This window comes from Neomonachus schauinslandi, chromosome 4 (assembly GCF_002201575.2).
Source record: "Neomonachus schauinslandi chromosome 4, ASM220157v2, whole genome shotgun sequence".
NCBI lineage: Eukaryota > Metazoa > Chordata > Mammalia > Carnivora > Phocidae > Neomonachus > Neomonachus schauinslandi.
Window position 1 is genome coordinate 145,492,440 of NC_058406.1, and position 19,337 is coordinate 145,511,776.

The 19,337-nt window shown below is 36.4% G+C and overlaps 1 protein-coding gene across 2 annotated transcripts in view; it reads right to left on the bottom strand.

Moving 5' to 3' along the window:
- The window catches only part of TRIQK (triple QxxK/R motif containing), an 83,754-nt gene extending 66,371 nt beyond the window's left edge, over positions 1-17,383 (bottom strand). The window contains exons 1-2 of one of the 2 annotated variants that reach the window (XM_021688388.1): positions 17,263-17,346; positions 6,946-7,105 (exon numbers count right to left, since the gene is read on the bottom strand). The gene's annotated coding sequence lies outside the window, so the exon portion shown is untranslated. Of the gene's footprint in view, positions 1-6,945; positions 7,106-17,262 lie in introns of both variants that reach the window. The other variant, XM_021688389.1, reaches the window with a different exon arrangement.
- Positions 17,384-19,337: the final 1,954 nt, after the last annotated feature.

The following is a 19,337-nucleotide window of genomic DNA, read 5'->3' on the forward strand; positions in this document are numbered from 1 at the left end:
TCATTTTTTAACTACATTTGTCACTTTTGTTACCTCTACTTTTTCCAAAACCTTTTTACAGCCCATGCCAAAGACTTCCATGTTATCTCTTCTATGCAAAAATCTAGTTACTAACAGAACTGGACTTTTCTTTTAATACAGATTCTATCCTCTGCAAAAATCTTTCCAATGTCTCTCTCAACACAGTGGTCTTCTTATACTCAAGTCTGGATTTTATCTTAAAACCTTCTTTCTTCTTTTGCCCTTAATTATTTTTCATTCTTTGTTAATGACCTTGTGATTGAACATTTTAATTTTTCACTGTACCACATCATTACTACTTCAATAATGAAGTCCATAAACCGTATCCATTATTTAACTCCTTAAAGCATTCATAAGAGAGAATTAATGAAAGATGGCCTACCAAATAGAACGGTGCAGAGTGGTCTACTGGAGATGCATACATAAAGGAAGATCCTGTATAGCAATACTAAGATCACTTAAGAGAAAGTAAAAGAAACCCAAGACAGAAATAGCGTCCTCTATTTTAACAATATATGTAAATGTTTAGCCAATTCCTGGAATTACAGTGGTAGGATTCTGAAAAGCTACTGTAACAAAGGCACCTAGGAAGCCCTGACATAAGTCATTCTCATATTTATTCTCTCCCTTCCTCTTTTTCTCAGACACACATAAAGACACACCGATATAGCTGAACAAAAAGAGCAAAATTGTATCTTCAATAATGAGCATTTCCTGTTATTTTAAGGTGCTAAGACTACACTTAAATGTGTCCTTCATAGGAAAAATATGTCTGAAGACTTTTTTTTAATTCACTTTCATTCCATTTTAGCCATAGATCACCCAGTTCTGTAATTTTACAAAACAAAGTTCTTTTACAAATGACAAATGACATTTAATTGCTTTCTTGGAATGCTGCATCTTCAGTGTATAAGGAGAGAGGAGAGGGAGAGATGTCTTCAAAATAATGGTCAATAATATTTAATCTCAAATTATTTAAAATAAATGACCATTTCATAACAATCAATATTTCATCCTTTTCATGATTTGATGTAGGCACTACAAAATGATGGGAACAGGGCGCCTGGGTGGCTCAGTTGGTTAAGCGACTACCTTCAGCTCGGGTCATGATCCTGGAGTCCCGGGATCGAGTCCTGCATCGGGCTCCCTGCTCGGCAGGGAGTCTGCTTCTCCCTCTGACCCTCCCCCCCTCTCATGTGCTCCCTCTCTCTCATTCGCTCTCTCTCAAATAAAAATGAATAAAATCTTTAAAAAAAAAAAATGATGGGAACAATTAGATAATCAGCGTTGCAACAGAAAAGTTGTTTTACCTTAGATCTATCAACTATTTAAAAATATTTAAAAAGGCTTTTTCATATTAAATTTACTCTACTGTTTATTTTCTGAATTCCATCCACTAGAACATAGTACCACAAGAGTAGGGATCTTTGTTTTTATATACTAAGAGTCTGAAACAATTAGAAAACTGTGACACACAGCAGACACTCAATACATGTTCTTGAGTAAATTTTTTTCAGAACATTAAGTTAAATCATCCATATTTTATGGTTAGTTATCATAAACAATTAAAAATGCTTTGAGTTTTAAAATATTACTATATATTCTCTATCTCTTATAGAATATGAGCCTGATAAAGGGTGGGTTAACTCTTGTCTATTTTAATTCATTTCCTTTCTGGTTCTATCACTTTTTAGTTGTTTACCAAGCTAAGCTCACTTACCATTTTTAAAATGGGCACAGTAAGAATACCTATCCCATACTGCTGTTGTGAGCACTAAATTAAATAGCTAAATATATAAAGTACTTAACATGGTGCTTCTCACATAGTAAGTGTTCATTAAATGTTATTAGTATCATTACGTCATCCTGGTTTAATCAGTTACTCACTGTTGAGGTTCCACACAGTCCAAATGGTTTTTATAAACAACAACAAAAAACCCCTGAACTTGATGAACTCACATTCATTTAAAAAGTAAATGAGCTCCTTTATAGTTAAGGTTCTTAGAGTATAAGAATTGCCTCAGACCCCGATGTTTATAGCAGCAATGTCCACAATAGCCAAACTGTGGAAAGAGCCAAGATGTCCATCGACAGATGAATGGATAAAGAAGATGTGGTATATATATACAATGGAATATTATGCAGCCATCAAAAGGAATGAAATCTTGCCATTCGCAACGACGTGGATGGAACTGGAGGGTATTATGTTGAGCGAAATAGGTCAAACAGAGAAAGACATGTAGCATATGATCTCACTGATATGAGGAATTCTTAATCGCAGGAAACAAACTGAGGGTTGCTGGAGTGGGGGGTGGGGGGGGAGGGATGGGGTGACTGGGTGATAGACACTGGGGAGGGTATGTGCTCTGGTAAGCGCTGTGAATTGTGCAAGACTGTTGAATCTCAGATCTGTACCTCTGAAACAAATAATGAAATATATGTTAAGAAAAAAAAAAAAAAAGGAAGAAGAAGAAGGTAGCGGGAGGGGAAGAATGAAGTGGGGGAAATCGGATGGGTAGACGAACCACGAGAGACTATGGACTCTGAAAAACAAACTGAGGGTTCTAGAGGGGAGGGGGGTGGGAGGATGGGTTAGCCTGGTGGTGGGTATTGAGGAGGGCACATTCTGCATGGAGCACTGGGTGTTATGCACAAACAATGAATCATGGAACACTTCATCTAAAACTAATGATGTAGTGTATGGGGATTAACATAAGAATAAAAAAAAAAAAGAATTGCCTCAGAATATACCATGCCTGTATTAACTTAATTACATATAAATTGTACACTTTTCTGCTACTATTTGGTCTCCTAACTATCTTCTAGTATCAGCTAAATGGCTTCAACAAAAGTATCTTTGGACTAACTTTTAAGATGCCAAATTACACATGCTCTTTTATTGTCAGTAAGCATTGGAAATTCTGGAGTAAGAGAGTACCACTTTCATGCTTACAGTATATGCACATAGTCAGTACTCAAAAATACTTTGTAAAATGGTAGGCTTCTAAACAAACAAACAAACAGGCTTAAACACTAGTCCCCAGTTTTAAAACTAATAACTGTTACCTCTAATCTTTGTTAAGAGTTCCAAATTACCCTCCAATCTAAGAAAGGAATCTTTTCAGGTCAACATTCCCATCAATTCTTTGTTATTCCCTCCTCAGGAGTTGTACTAAGTTATACTAAGTTTACATACATGAAATTTATATATCTATATCCATATGTATCTATATTCCCACCACATGCATTGAGCAGGTCAGTATGGTTCTCTTAGGGAAATAGTCTGATATTATATAAAACTGATTCTATCATCAAGGTCTCAAAACTTTAATTTGCAATAATAAATATAGCACCCCAAATATTTTCTTTTTTTTTTTTTAAGATTTATTTACCTATTCATTGGACCACAGAGAGAGAGAGAGAGAGCACAAGCAGGGGTAGAGGCACAGGGAGAGGGAGAAGCAGGCTCCCCGGTACCCCGGGATCATGACCCGAGCCAAAGGCAGATACTGAACCGACTGAGCCACCCAGGCACCCCAGCATCCCAAATATTTTAACCCCAGGTCTAATACACAATGGCAAACAAGAAACATGATTTTAGAATATCCTTTAAATTATAGAACATTCCAAGCAATGTCTTCTAAAACCTTTAAGAAAAATATCACAAGTATTCCAATCATTTCTCTATCTTCTTTTCAAAAATTAAACTTCACTGTCACATTATACTACTTTCTTTTAAAGCATATCATAAAAGAATGATTTTATAAAAGCACTGGGTAACTACTTTAGAAATCTGTATTCCCTCGGTTATGAAATAATTGGGTCCTTATTATAACATTAACCAAAATTTGGGGGCTGGAATTAGATTATATCTCATGAGTCCCTCTAATTTTAGCAGCATACACAAGTCTTTTCAAATGTATATTTTTTAATTATTACTGAACTCTAAACAATTTAAAGAAAAAGCAACTGGGCTTCCCAAAGCAATTTCTGCAGTAAAATGTATAATCTGATTTTTTACAAGTGCATAACACTTCCCAGCAACCTCTCTACCCCAAGTTAGCTGTATGTCCCATTGGACTCAGTAGCCATTACAATTTTCAGGGCTCTCCTGAAGTCTTCCACCCACCTTCATTTTATTCTAGGCACATGAGCTGGTTTCCCAAGTCACAAAGAAAATACAGATCACTAGGTAAGAATCGCTCACTTGCAAGCTTATTCTAACTCATTCTCTCACACACCAACATCCACATTTATACACACACCAAACATAAATCCACACACACATGCTAAGGTACGGACACTGTTTATGCCATTACCTCTACTATCATCTCAGTGAATGAAGTGTCCTGTCTTCCACCATGGCTCCCTCTGTGCCCTGGAGTCCACCCCCATGTATATACTTTCCCTGCCTTTTTACCTTTTGTTCCACTCCTTTATCATTTTCTCTGTCATTGCCTTCATCTGCAGTCTCACCAGCATTACTGCATTAGTATCATAATTGGTCTTACTGTTTCTAGTCTTGCTCCCCTCAAACCATGCCCCATATTGCTTCTAGAATAATCTTTCATAAATTAAGTTTAATCAAGAAATTCCCCTGAAGTATATTATATCATTCAGTGTTTCCCTATGTCCTTTAGGATGGAGTTCTAATCCCATAGTTTGGTATAATCTAACCCCTGTTCTCCCCCTGATTTCTTTAACCTATCTTTATCCCATACCAACACTGTGCTCTAACTACTTTGAATTACAGTTCCCTGAAATTATCACACTACGTAACAGCTTACTGCCTTTACCCATGCTCTTCCTTTCTCTGAAATACTTTCAAATACTTCTTTACCTAGATATCTTATACTCCTTTAGAACAGTAGAAAGGTATAACATTCATTAATTCTACTCACGTGTCTTCCAATTTTCCTCTCCCTCTGGGTAGAGACAATATGGCACTTCACAGTCCCCCTTTTGAAACTTGTTTTGACCAATAAAACTCTAAATGCCAGTGCATAATTAGCCACTCTCTTCCCACTGCTGCCTCTGGATCATGGAAGTACATGAGCTTTCCTACCAACACATTTTGGACATGTAGTCTCTGTGAGAAATAAACATTTGTTGTGTTAAGACACTGTGAATTGGGCTTGTTTGTTCCCACAGCATAACCTAGGCTATTCCAGCTGATAAAAAAAGGTCACCTTTCTCAGGAAGCCCTCCATGAGCCCAACACAGTCTGATTCAAATGCTGTTTCTCCACGTGATGACAGCTTTGTATTCATACTCTCAGCACAACACAACACTGTAGTAAGATGGCTGCTGTAACCATCCATCTCCCTTCAAACAGTACTTCTGAAGGCAGGAACTGTGTATTTCATCCCTGTATTGCAGAGGCAGCTTTTAGGCAAACAGACTTGAGCAATGGAATACAGAAAGGCCCATCAGGAGACCCACCTCAAAATACCCATAGGCCCTAACTGACCAATGGGCTACTTACAATTAGGCACAGATACCAAAATAGAGAATTCCATAGGAGGGCATACTTCCTCACCTTCCCTCTTTAAAAACAGCCTCCACTCACCACCTCATTGCAGAAAGCCTCTCCTCTGCTGTTCTGCCCACCTCTCCCTTGCAGTATATTCAATAAACTTCTGTTTCCTTTGTTCTGCCTCAGGTAAATTCTTTCACCCCCTATGCCATGGCTTCTACCCAATCATCGCCCCCCCGCTCCGATGAAGAGACACTCCATTTGGACACCACATGTAGGGTCACCAATTAGCATAGTGCCTCACTCATGGTAAGTGAGACACTTAACCATGTTTGCTAAATTAACTGGTCATTCATTTATTCACTCATCAAGGACCAAGAACTACTCTAGTTGCTAGAGACAGAGTAAAACCAGAGCAAACAAAAACACCTGCACTCATAGGAACTGACATTCTTGTGAAGGATAATGACAATAAGCAAGACAAATAAGTATAAAATATATAGTTTATTATATAGTGATAAATACTAAGTAGAAAATATAGAGCAGGGATATTTGGATGGTAACCAGGTTAGATCTCATTTAAACAGTGATCTTTTAATAAAGACCCAAAGGAAAGTAAATAAATGGGCTATGCAGGTATCTAGGGAAGAGCAATTCAGTAGAGAGAATAGTATAAAAACCCTGAGATGGGAACATGCCTGGCATGTTCAGAGAACAACAAAGAAGCCAGTATGGCTGAGCAAGTGATTAGAGATGAGATTAGAGCAGTAACAAGGAACCATCTCTTGCAGAGACATATAGGCCAGTTTAAGAGCTTTAGCTTTTATCTTGAGTGAAACAGACAGCCATTGAAAAATTCTGAGCAGAGGAAGAGGTGGAAGAGGACAGCAAAAGATAAGGTCAGAGATATAATGGGGGCCCATATTTTTGATTGTATAACATATTTCCTCTTCCCACAAAACAGGTGAATGCAGATAAACCAATTAATCAAGAAAGATTAAAAATGACATTGAATGACATTTTATGAAGATCTTAATCTGTTCATTACTTACTATATAGAGACATTGATTATAATCCAAATATAACTACCAAAATATAGCAATGTACCAAAGTATCATAGTGTATCAAACACAAGAGAGATCAAGTATTTAAAGTAGAAACAAATCCTAATAGACAATAATACTAAATGATTTAAAAAATAAATCAGATATAGATTTATAGCTCTATGGATCTTGCTTTATTTACTTGGATTTGCCCAAATACCACACACAAAAAAAAATAAGTAAAATCATTCCCCCATTGTAATACTGTCTTCCATAAGAAAGAACTACATTCCAAACTCAAGTTCATTGCCAGAAGCAAACAAACCAAAACAAGAAAAACAAGTGAAAGAAAACAAACCACAAGTCAAAACACCTTTTGCCAAATGTTAAATCAAATAAACACACCTTGTGTTGTGTCCTTGATGCTGCCAAGTCTGAACTCTGGAGAGCTGCCAAGGGGTAAGATGTTTCCAAAGGCAAGATCTTTACTGAGGAAGCTGTGCTTGCATTCCTGGCAAATTCAATTCCAGATACCAATAACAATGCTCTTGGTTGCTTTTTCTTACTGGAATTCAAAGTAGAGTATATGGAAACATTATAAATGGATGACCTCCAGTGCCCTAATACCCACAAAATAAAATCACTGCGGTAGCTTTTTCCAAGAGGTGTTTCTTGGTTTACTAAGTCTGTTATACATTCAATTGAATTAAGTTTCTCTGCTCAAATATACTCAGAAAATGTTGCCCATCATGCCTATGCCCCTTTTTCACAAGGCACACCTTCAAAAACAAGGCTCACCTTCAAAAACAAGGCTCTGAGAAATCCTGTAATAGGAAAGCCTATTTAAATTTACTTGACCCAGTGTGTCTGACATTTATTTAATTAAAGACCCCCTTTCCACTGTAATAATAGTAACATTATTTCTGCAGATCACACTTTACAAATGGTTTATTATATAGTGATTATCTGAAAAGTAGTTAGGGATGTGTTCACTATATTTTAGAGTTGAGTATGAATATAAAGAGACCAATTTGAATTTGTTCTCTGTTAGTGCAATTTATACAGGGTCAACCTATAAAAATAATTGTATTTATTTAACCATAATTGTTTAAATATGTTACTTTCTAAACTAAATGCCCATTAAAAAGTAACAAAGGAAACAATCAGATAATATATGATTTATTCATTTTTGTTCAGCAAATATTTACTGAATACCTATTATGTGCCAGGCACTGAACTTATCTCTAGTTTTATATTGCAATTGCTCTTATATAGATAAGAGTATCAAGTTTAAGTGGTTCCAAACCACTGTCTCATAATAATAACACCAACTCAAAACTTAACCCCAAGCGTTTGGGAACACAAGTTTCACTAATTCTAATCATATCATTAAAAATAGCTTGCAACCTTTAGGCTGTTTTTAAATAGTGATAATAATCAAGCTCAAGCATGATAATAAGAAAACACAGTCTTTTAAAAATAGTGCTGCAAAAGAATAAAATTGAAGTCTGACATGGGAAACAAAGGCAAAAAGAAAAATTAAATTTCCTTACTACCTACAGCCCACTGCCAAGTCCTTGAAACAAGCAGTGACATTCCTCTAGGGACTCAACTGCCTTGATGTTAATACTTTGCTAAGGGCAAAAGGCAATCTTAGCCTGACCCCAGGATCCTGTAAGTCTACTTTAACATATACAAATTTCTTTGGAAACTTCCTTTATCTCTACCCACCCCCCCACCTAGATACATGTTGCCAATCATCCCCCAAGCATATGACCCACCAACAGACAATAATAAATGACCTTTTCCCAACAATAGCTAGTCCCCTCAAGGTCCTGGAAACCTTGCTTCCAAAATTCCTTAGAGACTTAACACTATCCCTAACCCCCTCCCAACTTGAAAGTTGGGATATAATCAGCCACTCCCCATGACCCCTGTGCAGCTATTTCTGCCCACGGGTCCTATCCCTGTGCTTTAATAAAACCAAAGACATCTCAAGAATTCTTTCTTGGCCGTCGGCTCTGAACCTTAACATCTTTCCTACATCAAAGTCCTGTTTACCATGCACAAAATTTAACTTAAAAGAATCACAGACCTAGAGGTAAATACTGAAATTAAAAAATGCTTAGAAGAAAACAGGAGTAAAACTTCATGACCTTGGTTTAGGCAATAGTTTCTTAGATATAACACCAAACATACAAGCAACAAAAGAAAAAATAGGCACATTGGACTTCATCAGAATAAAGAAAAACTTTTGTGCTCCAAAGTACATGACCAAGAAAGTGAAAAGACAACCCACAGAATGGGGGAAAATATTTGCAAATCATATATCTGATATGCATTTTATACCCAGAATGAAGAACTCTTAAAACCCAACAGTAAAAATGCAAATAATCCAATTTTTAGAAAGATAAAGGATTTAAATAGAGATTTCCTCAAAGACTAAAAACAAATTGCCAATAAACACATGAAAAGATGGTAAATTTCATTAGTCACTAGGGAAATTCAAATCAAAACCACAATGAGATACCACTTCACTAGACAGACAATAAGGTAAGACATGTTAGTGAGGATGTAGAGAAACTAGAATCTTCATACACTGCTGGTGGAAAAGTAAAATGGTGCACAGCCATCTTCAAAACAGTTTGGCAGTTCCTCCCAAAATCATAGAGTAACCGTTTGACCCAGCAATTCTACTCCTAGGTATTTACCCAAGAGAAATGAAAACACATGTCCACATAAAAACTTGTACATGAATGTTCATAGCAGCATTATTCTTATAGCCAAAAAGTGGAACGATCCATGATGAATAGATAAATAAAATGTGATATAACCATACAATGGAATATTATTGCACCATAAAAAGGAATGAAATATTGATACATGTGACACCATGGGTGAACCTTGAAAACATTATGCTAAGTGAAAGAAGCCAGTCACAAAAGTCCAATTAATACATCATTCCTGTTGTTCTCTTTATATGAAATGTCCAGAATGAGAAAATCTATACAGACAGAAAACAGATTAACAGTTATGTAAGGCTGGGAGTGAGAGCAGAAGAGATGGGGCATGACTGATAATGGGTACAGTGTTTCTTTTTTGAGGTTATGAAAATATTCTAAAACTATGTAGTGGTGATGGTTGCACAACTTTGTGAATATGCTACAAAACTACTGAATTGTACATTTTAAAATAATAAATTTAATGGTTGTGAATTACATCTCAATAAGGTTATTAAAATAAAAGAATCATAATAATATATATCTATAATTCTTATCTAAAATGTTGGGCCAGTTGTGTCTTGAAGGTTTTTAGATTACAGAGAGGTAATATGTCCCATTTACTGTAATTACAAAACAATCCTGGAGGAATGTAGAGAGAGCACGTTAATATTTCATAGCAAAATCTTATCACTATTGACACTGACTAGAAAAGTAAACACTATATAAATAGTCCCATGTCATGTTAAATATGGTTTTGCCTCAATTGAGTTTATGCAAAACTTGGGGAAAAATTTTGCAGAACTTTTTTTTTTTAGAACTTTGGGGTTTTGAAAATGTGAATAGGGGCGCCTGGGTGGCTCAGTCGTTAACCGTCTGCCTTCGGCTCAGGTCATGATCCCAGGGTCCCGGGATCGAGCCCCGCATTGGGCTCCCCGCTCTGCAGGAAGCCTGCTTTTCCCTCTCCCACTCCCCCTGCTTGTGTTCCCTCTCTAGCTGTGTCTCTCTCTGTCAAGTAAATAAATAAAATCTTTAAAAAAAAATGTGAATAATGGGTATTGGACCCTTATTAATGATGATGATTAATATTAGCAACAATAATCATATCAGCACTTCCCATTTACTATGCTTTGCATGTCACATGTACTATCAGAAAGAAATTTCCGTAACATTCCTGTGGGACAAGTACAATTAACTCCGACTGGGAAAACTGAGTTTCCTAATGATTAAGTGACTTTTCCAAGCGCACACACAGTTAACAAAGAAAAGGGCAGAGATTTGAATGCAATTCTATCTGATCTCAGAGCATACTCCCTTTCCTCTACAGGGAAGAGTATGTTCAGATCATCCATCTGAGATATAGACTTCAAATCTATAAAATGGAGTAAAGAATTCTTTTATATATATCACAGAGATTATTGTAAGAATGAAATGAGATCATTTTTATGAAAATAATGTGGCAAATATAAAGGTCCATATAAATGTGAAACAATTTTACCTGGAAAACTATTTTTATTATATATCTAAATCAATGTTTAAAGTGAGATATAGTTTCAATTAAATTCTTTACATTCAAAATAAATACACTAATTTTATTGAAAAAATGCTAAGCATTAAACATTGTTTTTTAAATATCTAAGAAAAGAAAATCTACATGTGTTCAAAGGGTCCATAACTAAACGTCTATCTCAAGTTTTTATAAAGTTTTTATAAGCCATATATAAAACTGGTGCAGTATGCAAACATATATATTATGTTTGGTCTTAAAGTAGTTCTGTGTACCCAGGAGAGGCCAGACAGATTATTTTTTTACTTTATAGGTAACTTCTTAATCTTCTGAAATCTTGAAATTATTTCAGTTATTTAACAGCCTGCTCACAAAAGTTTACATACCATATAAGTTCCTAGGGTAATTAGGGCATTGTCTATATATCCTCCCCTCAACGAAAATTTTGTTATAAATAGGACATGCAGGGGTATATTCATAGCATTAAAAAAATTTAGGGAGTGCTGTCTGTATTCTAAAATACTGATCCAATCACATTGGCTCTACAGTATAAAAATCTAAAATGGCTCCTCACTGCCTATAAGATGGAAACTCCTTTGTGTGGCATATAAAACAGCCTTCTCAGCCTGGGCCAGCAGGTCTTTATTGACTCAACTCCAGCCACTTTTCTCCAAATTGTGTTCCAGCCACTGAATTTCTTTCATTTCCCAACTATGTGATCCTATTGACAGCTTAGTAGCATTACAAATCTTGTTCTCTTTGCCTTGATGTTACCTTAGCCCCAGCCTTATCTACCTTAAATTCATAGGCACCCTTCAAAACCTCATTTCAAGCCACTTCCCTTATATAATTCACCTATACCTGTCAAACAAATCTTTGCTGATTAACTGATTGATACATAACTTGCATATTAATACAGTACATGCTTATTTCTATAAGCACATAGATTTTTGGCATAAACAGTAAAGTATTACTATTTCTTACAATACTGCAATATTTAACTGAATGTCTTTGAAAATGAAATTCTAAAATCTTTACATGAATATGTTTCATTTAAGGCACAGAGATGAAAAAGAGAAATTTTGGTGATTAAATATAAAGAATAATAGACTTGTTTTTAACCCCAGTCCATATAAGACCAAAGAAATGCCAGGGGAAAGTAGAACATTGAAAGGCAATTACTGTAAATTTGGGTACCTTGAAATAAAAAGAAAATTCCAATCTTATACACTAAAGTTTATAGTTTAGGGCAAGAGTTGCAAACTTTTCCTATAAAGGGCCAAATCATAAATTTTTAGGCTTTGAAGGTCAAGAGGGAAAATCAAATTATAACTGTGTCACAGCAATTTGTAGTGCTCTGAGCAATGCAAAGCAACACAGCCGCACATTTGCATATCTGCGGCAATTACTCAACACTGCTGTTTAAGCATCACATACAGCACGTAAAATTACGTATAGGCTTGTTCCAATAAAACTTTATTTATAAACAAAATTTGAATTTCATGTTTACATCACAAAGTATTGTTTGTTTTCCCAACCATTTAAAAATACAAAAACTATTCTTAGTTCGCGGGCCATACAAAAACAAGCAGTGAGCCAGATTTAGGTAGGCCATGGATCATAGTCAGCTGATGAAGGGTTTAGGTATATATTTTTTTTCCAGTAAAAATTTTTTTTTCCTCTCACCCTCCCAGAGCCTCCAGAAAGGAATGCAGCCCTGCTGATACCTTGATTTCAGCCCAGTGAGAACTATGTTAGACTTCTGAACTACAGATCTATAAGATAATGAATTTGTGGTTTTTAAAGTAACTAAATTTGTGGCAGTTTCTTAAAGCAAAGAATATAAAACTAATACAGTTCTCATTTTTAGTTTTTTCCTCATCTTTTTGTTTTACCTTTTGATCTTCCTACTGTCGCTTAATCAGTATCTGTCCTTTTTATATGGAGTTCTTCTATCCATAGGGGCCATGAATTCTTGCGAAGAATTTCCTCAAATGTTCTTCCATAGCTTAAAATTCTTGATTTTCACAGGTATGTCACTGAATCTTCTGATGATTACCTTTTCCTTAGATTTGTGGGATTTTTTTTTTGTTCCATTCATTTCAAATGTTAAACCTATCCAGAATATTTTGGCATTGAATGAAACTATACAGATCATTTCTACCTAGTCCAATCTTTTCCAAATATATGTAGGTATGTATGGGGGTGGGGTGGAGATGTTGAGGAGAGGAGAAGAGGCAAAGAATGGAAACCTAGGAAATGACAAAATGGAATCAGAAACTGATTCTTTTTTAAATTATAACTTTCCATCCTGAAAAAAAATCTGGTATACCCCTGCCCAGAGAGAATCAGTGTATATTGAACCACTGTGAATAATGAGAATGTATTATAATGCTCAAGCACATTCTTCATAAAAATGGAAGAACATCACAAATCTTCAACTGTATATATTCACATATAAGGAACTTGATGCCTGAAACATGATAAACCACCTCCCACCCCGCCCAAAATAATGTATCTACTGCTGGAGCCAAGCCTAAAACTTTCAGTCCAGTACACCTTCTACCTAGTATAGTTATAAACTGTAATCCACAAGTAGGATTTTGTCACAGGTATCCATATAATTTATTATTCTACATCCTGTAAATTCAAATATTTTTAATATCTATGTTAAAAAGTTTTTTGGGTTAAACCATCTTCCTTTTGTCTTTGCCAAAATTTTAATTTCTTCAGTCTAATTAGTCTGCTATTTTTGCAACTGTGTCACCACATAATACTACTATGGAAGAACTAAGCTTCTTTTTATTCCTATTGTCATTCTCCATGTTCAGTGGCTTGAAAACCATGAAATTGATAAGATCCTCTCACTTATGGAACTGTCTCCACCTTCTGATTCAACAAAACAGAATTTGCTAAACCTCTGAGTACAGAGTATTTATCTTTCTATTGTTTAACATTTCCAAATTAAGAAGCTAAGAAATCATCTTTTCTTTTTCATGAAAATATATACCTATTTCACTCTGTTGTTGCAAAGATACTTAACAAGTATGGATATAACAGGTGTGAAAAGATTTAGCTCTAGGACTCTATGATCCTTATCGGTTCAGTTAGAAATGTCTTGAGGATATCAAATATTATAAAATATGTATCACTATTTTCCATTAATATTGTTTTAGACATTCTGGAAGAATACCAAAAAATGACAATTTTCTAAGCAATATTTTTATTAAAATCTTCGCACTTAGAGCCAAATCTATTGATATAAAAAATACGAATACAGAGGAACAAAGACAGAAAAATCTGGCCTAGCCTCATGTTTCCATGAGGAGGAACTTCACTGGAACAGTAGTTCTCAAAGGAGATATTTTTGACATTGGAGTGGGGGAAGAAAATTCTTCATTGAGCTGGACCTCTAGATTACACAGGACCCCAAAGCCAGTAACTTTTAAACACATAGTAATAATTTAAAAACACCTCCACTTATTTCAAATGGCCCAAAGGGATCACCCAGGGTGGAAAATCAGAGCACTAGGTTAACCGTCCTGGCCTCAGATCCCACTCCTTATTTGCAGCTTCCCAACAGGAGAGTTATCTGATTGAGGGCTGAAATCCATTGGTACATATTACTCCAATGGGTAGATATTAGCTACTGTAAACCTGTAAATTCTAGAGGTTTTCCTTCTTTCACTTCACTCTCTGCCCTGGACCACACATATCAGTAATTCTGGGTAAATGTATCTTTTCTGCAAACTGAAATTTTCCCTCATTGAATTCCAGGTTCTGAGAAAAGAAGTGGAGGTAGAAAGGGGCAGGAAGTACTAGTACTCATTTCTGGTCTCCTATCCAAAGCATTATGCCCAATCAACTATTTAGTAATGAAGCTGATATGGTAAACTCCACCTGTTTACAAACTCAAGAGAGAAAAAAAGCTATTATTTATTGAGGCTCTAAAAACTTTAATTTCATTAGAATGTTTACTCCATTTGTCTTTGTACCAGCCTCTCTACCAGAAATGGAGTTAAGAAAGGAATAGTCAAAAACTAAACAGTTCAAATGAAATTATAAATGCTAATAAAGAAAACAAGTGCTCCTATATACTCCTGTGTTTATTACAAAACAATATATATTTTCTTTTTTCAATGTTTTCCCTATATAATGATACTATCTACTACAGATGCCCACTTCTATTGATAAACCTAGATAAAGAAAATTTAGCAAACAAAATAACTCTACCTATAGTCTTTTATTTAAATAGAGAAATCAGGAAAACAGCCACAGTGGAACCAACCAAAATATTTTTTAGCCACAAGAAATTAAAATAGTATAAAAGCTGACTCACTTAAGTTAAAGAAAAGAGTCTAGGAGTCAGGTTATAGTATTCAAGTGGCATATGCTAAACATAATCAGTTTTTCTTGGTCGACTTTGATAGAAGAGAAAGTTTATGTATTTAATGTTTATTTCAAAGATACAATTTAACATTTTCTCAAAATATTTGAAATTTCTATTTCCACTTGCTTAAATATAAGAATATCCTTTAAGAGAATGATCAAAGGGCATTTGAAAAAAATTATAGCTTACATGGTTTTGAAAAGACAGCAACAGTCTATTGGTAGTTCCTTTTTATTAAATAGTAAAAAAAATGAAAGGATTGGTTTAAGATTCTGAATTAAAGTAAGCTATGGTAAAATGCATTGTGGAAGAAAAGGAAAAGACCCAATTCTTTTCCCCAGTATATACTCAGTCTATCTTTGGGATGAGGCAAGGGGGAGAGTAATTTCCTTATCCCTCAAGAAGTTGATCCAAAACAGGATCTTAATCCAAGACCACTTATGCTTCCAACTGTGTCTCTCTAAGGGGAGAGTCAATAGCTTTCCTTGGCTTCTCAAAGTAGTATATGACACCATAAGGTTATTCATCTTTGGATTAGAAGGTAATCTTTCCCAATCCTTTCAGGCTATGTATATACTTTGAAAAACCTAGTGATGTCAGTCAAGGGGGGAAAAATGTGTCATGCAAGACATTTAAGGTGCTATGTAACCAGAACTATCACAGAATCAGTAAGAAATAGACAAATGAGTTTCTTCCTCAATTCTAAATTACCCAATGATAAAAGAAGTCACAAGGGAAGTCTGAAAATACATTAAGCTGAATAGTCATACTTCTGTGTTTACAAATTCAGATCATATAGACAAAAAGATAAAGTGTTATCAATAACACTTCACATCTGTCTAGATCATTAATAATCAATTATTCCTTCTTACTCTTTAGGAACAAAGGGCACAGTAGCCCCATTTATAGATGAGAAAAGTTATGAAGGTTATTGCCCAAGGACAATATTTCCTAACCCTGCCAGTTTTCTGTCTTATAGGCCAAGGTTCTCCCCAGTGTTATCAAGCAGTACAAGCTTCCTTCTTGGGGATTTATACTGTAAACCAAGCAGAAGGAAGTAAAATCAGATTTTTAGCTCCTTTTGTGTTTTCTCTCTGGAATGTTTGTTCTGCTGAATCATTTGGGGCCAACTGTTATGAGCAAAGAGATCTGAAGTGGTTATCTGTGGTTACCATCTTACAGTTAATCATTAAATGTGGATCAATGAAGCAAAGGAGCTTTATACGCTTAATATCACCCACTCTCCACAGAAGAGACGGTGATCATCTATTGGGGCCTGTCCAAAAATAAATTGCCTCAACTTCCTGAGCTGCTCACTGTGCTCAAACGGGCACCAGCGAGAAAAAGAATTCTAGGTAGAAGAAACGAGATCTCCTATCCCCATTTTCCTAGCCATCCACATGGACACCAACACTTTGTGGGTTCAGGGATTCACCAAGCACCAAGCAAAGATCCTCTCCGCATCCCACCCTAGCGCCCCCCTCCTCCGTGCAAACAAAGCCATCTCACGCTCCCTAAAGCTCTTCTCTGCAAACGTTTTGGTCTGCAGATACTTATAAAGAAGGAAAGGCGGAGAAAAGTACGGAGAGGAGTAATACTGGAAAGGGAGGCCAGAGGAACTACAGACCCGGAGAGATGGACAGTAAAATAAACGGACGCGAATTAACTGACAGCACAAGGGAGCCAATCCCTAGCCAAGTGAGAGGTCTCGGGAGGTGGGCGGGACTAAAATTTCCAGGGCCCAGCGCCCTAGCCAGACACGCTGGCAGGGCGGGAACCGTGCGTCCCTTAGCAACAGCGGCGGCCACGCCCACCCACCACCCCAACACCTGATCCGCCATCCCCACCCCCACCGCGAGCGTCCTGTTCGCCAGAAGGGGTCCTTAAGTTATTACCGTACATACTGGGTTTCCCGGGCTTCGGGTTCCCCCTCTTCCAGAGCCTCCCTCCACCCAGCCCACCCCAGTGCCGCTCTCAGGGGCGGAACGACCATCTCCTAAACGCTCTGGGGGCTCGCTAAGGACGTGCGCCCACTTTCAGTCCCGGACCCCGAGCTTCCCTGGCAGGGCCTCCCCAGCCCCCTCGCCCTCGCCGGACACACACACCTCAGCTCAGCCAAGGCAAGGGCCGACAAACTTCGTGTCCGGCTGGAAATGTTGCTGTCCACGGTCCTGTCACTCAGAGGCAGGGGCGGGACGAGCCAGCCGCACACCCTTAATCCCAAAGGGCGGTACGAAAAGAGGCGGGGCTCGGCGGAAAGGGACGGGCCCAGTCCCCAGCCCGCGCTCCGATTGGTCAGTCTCTCTCCCGCCTCTGCGCGGGTCCCGGACGTAAAGGAGCCGGCCCTACGGCCTTTCCTTCCTCTGGCGTGGAGTCCCATACTCAGTACTTGACTCACGAAATGAAATTAGAAATAAGGACTATGACTTGTTTTATAAATATAAAACACAATTATACGTTATTTTGATTGTTGAAGCCTTCTCACCTAACACACACTCCCCATCCCCACTCTCCGGGGAGCATCCCTTGGAGGAAGCATGAACCATCTCTGAAAAAATCATTGTTTGCAGATTGAAGCTTTTCACAGATTAATCAATTTAGGAAAAGTGGTTCCTGAAACATGACCAACAACAAAACTTTGGCGGTATGTCCAGGTATTCAGTTTTCACGTCTACGAAATGGGAATGAAATACTAAGTTATTATTTGGAAAGCATTTGACAGTTGAATGATTTATACCTAATAATCATGTACTCCTCTCAACACCCAACAGAGCTCTTATTATCCAAGGCCTATGAACAATGAAACTGAGGCTCAGATATGTTTTATTTATTCAATCATTCAACAAATGAAAAAGTGTCTGTAATCATTATTTTTTATACTGTGGTAAATTGAATTTAAAAATCTTTCAAAAAAGTATGCGATTTCCAATTTAATTTTTCAATTTTTCTCTTGCCCTAGTGTAAGTTATTTTCCTATGGGCCAGCCCGTCATAGCTTCAAAAAAAAAAGCCCTTGAGAAAGAAAATAGCATACAGAATAAAGAAGGACTGAGACAAGTATAAATAGACTAACTAGAAGGTCTCTGAAATCTCTCAGGATATCAGGGCCAGGAATTGAATCCAAAATGTAATTTTATTTTCTTTTCTCCTAAAACATTTGCTGGTCTCCCAGCAAATTTCTCTCCCAGAAATAAAGGTAGAGTTAAATGAGATTATCTTAATACTCTTAACCAGATTTGTATGCGTGTGGTTTTAAAATAGTGCAACCCTTTTTCCTTCTATATTAAACCAATACCCAGAAGTATTTATCTTGTCCAATACAGTAGTAATAAAGGAAAAAACAAAACAATACTTCTGGACAAGTGCTTTGAGATTCAATTAAAATGTCCACTATACTATGATAAAATTGTTGGAATAAAAGAAACATTCCAATTGCAAATGATTTATTCTCTTGTCCTGCTGAATTTTCAAATTCTTCTGAAAGCTCACTAACTGTAAATACCTCTCCACAAAATTTCTTGATTTGTGTGACTCATGATCACCATTATGTTTGTTTAATCTTTTAAAAATATTTGGTTTTAGACTAAAAAGAAAGAGCTATGATTGTATATTAATAAGTATGTTATATAAATAAATACTGTAAGATTTAAATAAAAGTGGTGAATTATTTATTTGAATCCTTTTTCAATTGCATATTCAAATAAGGACAGCAAATGCATTTGTTTAAATATTCTCACATATATAAGAGATTATACATTTAAATAAATGTATTGTATGCATGTAAATGTGTAATCATTGAAATAAACACAGCTGTATATTTCCCATATGTATAGCTCCAGATGTTTGAAGCATTCATTCAAATTTCTGGAACTCTACACCTTGGTATCTAGTTAAACATCCAGTAGAAAATACTGCGCTACATATACATAGGAATACACATCAAAACTTTATCCTCAATGAGGAAATAAGGTTAGAACAATGAATAATGAGTCTCTGCCACTGAATTTCTTATCTTGAACATTTTCTTTTGAGATAGCTTGTCCTGGTAAGTTGTTTTGCAAGCACTTTACTGTTCTATAAAATGATCACTTGCCCACTTACCCTATATGCATAGGACTATTGCAAAGTAGTTTTACAAGTATTTATCCAAATAGTTAAACTCCAAAACATAATGTTTCTGG